The 2,603-nt window shown below is 38.5% G+C and overlaps 1 long non-coding RNA gene across 1 annotated transcript in view; it reads left to right on the top strand.

The window, feature by feature from the left end:
• Window positions 1-2,353, top strand: part of LOC138956640 (uncharacterized) — a 7,286-nt gene extending 4,933 nt beyond the window's left edge. The window contains exon 3 of the long non-coding RNA XR_011452738.1: window positions 1-2,353. This exon is cut by the window's left edge and continues 446 nt beyond it. This is a non-coding gene — a long non-coding RNA (uncharacterized lncRNA).
• The last annotated feature ends 250 nt before the right edge of the window (window positions 2,354-2,603 follow it).

The following is a 2,603-nucleotide window of genomic DNA, read 5'->3' as shown; positions in this document are numbered from 1 at the left end:
TCTCTCTCTCTCTCTCTCTCTCTCTCTCTCTCTCTCTCTCTCTCTCTCATAATTTGTTATCAATAATATTTGCAAAAAGCTCTCCAAAAATCTGTATCTTTTATCCAGATTAAAACCCTTTGTAGAAGCGGAAGGTCTAAAAATGTTTTTTGTGGCACACTGCCAATCTTTTATCAATTATGCTTCTACTGTATGGTGCGGTGCGAGCGAAAATCTGCTTAAAAAATTAAATTCCCTGCACAGAAGAGGGGCAAAGCTAATTGTTAATAACCCGTACCTGTCAACGTCAGAAAAGCTTAAAGCTGCTAGCTTACTTTCACTGCAGGAGCAGTTTGACTATAACATTGCAGTGTTAATGTACAAGGCACTCCATGGGCTAGCACCACCATACTTGAATGCATTCATAACCGAGGCTCCTGAGAGATACGGATCAGATAAATATCTACTACCAAGGACCCGTGTAGATCTATATAAAACTAGTTTTGCCTTTGCTGGGCCGTCAAGATGGAACTCTCTTCCTTCGAATGTTAAAACTAGCAAATCTATTTATATGTCTAAATCTTCTTTAAAAAAAACATCTAAACTGTTCTCTGTAAGTACACACCCGCGGTGACATAATCATGTGAATCTTACAGTTCTGTCTAATGTATACTATATTAATATTACTATATAATTATATTCACGTCATATTACATATTCATAGCATATAGTATTCATATTGTTTTACTTCGTATATTAGATTTTGTGTTTCGTGTGGCCATGGTGCTTTATGCTTATTTACTGTACATTTACATGCTATGCCTATATGAATTCATTATATTATGTTGGTTATATGCGTGCGGATGTGTTAGTGTGAATGTAAAGGGCACGTTGTAAGATTAGGCCCTTGGCTTAAAATGTTTACCTTTATGTCAATAAAATGTTCTAAGTCTAAGTCTAAATCTTAGTCTCTCTCTCTCTCTCTCTCTCTCTCTCTCTCTCTCTCTCTCTCTCTCTCTCTCTCTCTCTCTCTCTCTCTCACACACACACACACACAAACACACACATGCACACATACAAACACACTCACACACACACACACACACACACTTGCACGAAATCACACACACACATACACACACACACACACACACACACACACACACACACACGCGCGCGCGCGCGCGCGCTAACTTACTTCAGTTAACTGGACAAAACATCGTGCGGTTCATACCTTCATGTTACTAGACATGGCAGTTGCGTGAACTCGTGTATATGTTGAACTGTGCATTTATTATTCATACTTTGCATAGATGATGAGCAAAAGAAATTTGTGATATGTAAAAAATAAAATAAATAAGTTGCTTAATGTGATAATGTACATCAACATATGTTCTTTGTTATGGTTATGGGGGCGGCAGAGAATCATTGTATATAGTTTGGAGTTGTTGTTGTTGTTGGTTGTTGTTGTTTTTTCTCAAAAAAATGAAACGGAAAAAGTGAAATACACAAATACGTTTGGCAAAAACCTACAGTGTTCAAAACGTTGCTTGTATATCTTAATATTCAAGTCTTCATTCGTTTGAAAAGGCCGTCAGATTTTTTCTGGTAGAAATACCAATTTTCAAATGAATACGCTGGCTTACGCGTATCACACACACACACACACACACACACACACACACACACACATACACACACACACACACGCGCGCGCGCGCGCGCGCACCGCACTCATCATTTACTGAAACTGAAACTACATGTAATGCTCTTCACATTAAAAACTGTCGGGGAATCAACAACATATCTTCAACCTGGAAAGAACAAAGATCTTAATACAAAACGAAATGTCGCTTATAAATGCCTGAAAGTGGCGAGTATTTTACTCGCCATGGCGAGTAGAAACATGCAACTGGCGAGTAAAAATGTTCATCTACTCACCAAATGCTAGTAAAATTGCTGAAACAAATTGTTGGTTTGGCTAGAAAAGTTTGCTCTCTGGCTAGTAATTTTTTAGACTCACTAGCCAAAGGCGAGTACACCATTTGTTGGACTTTCAGGGCTGTTATATATGCCTCTACTGAATTGTTTATCCTTATTTTTGAATAATGTCAATCGGTCAGGATACATCTTCAATACGCTCTTGTGTTCTTGAGTTTTGTTTTGCATTGTTTGCTAAAAACGTTTTGTGTTGTCGTATATTCAGACACTGTCGTTTAAAAAGTGTTGGTCGGGTGTTAGAATTTCATTTTATTCTTTTTTTTTTAAATTGTTTTTAAGGCAGTGTACATGAAAAGAACATTATGATGTTATGTGTGTTGTAGTTTTAAAGCGACGGTGGGGTGGATTTGTAATAAAGTACGTATAAAAACACCATTGAATGACGATTAAGTGCATATGTGTCGTGGACACAGCGTGCACAAGTGTGTGTGTGTGTGTGTGTGTGTGAAGTGTGAGTGTGTGTGTGTGAGTGTGTGCATGCGTGCGTGCGTGTGTATGTGTGTGTGTGTGTATGTGTGTGAAGTGTGTGTGTGAAGTGTACGTGTGTGTGTACGTGTGTGTGTGTGTGAAGTATGAGTGTGAAGTGTGTGTGTCAGTGTGTGCGTGTGCGCGCACTGTAAAGT

The sequence above is a fragment of the Littorina saxatilis genome, unplaced genomic scaffold (assembly GCF_037325665.1).
Source record: "Littorina saxatilis isolate snail1 unplaced genomic scaffold, US_GU_Lsax_2.0 scaffold_995, whole genome shotgun sequence".
Taxonomy (NCBI): domain Eukaryota; kingdom Metazoa; phylum Mollusca; class Gastropoda; order Littorinimorpha; family Littorinidae; genus Littorina; species Littorina saxatilis.
This window is presented reverse-complemented; position numbering and strand designations above follow the sequence as displayed.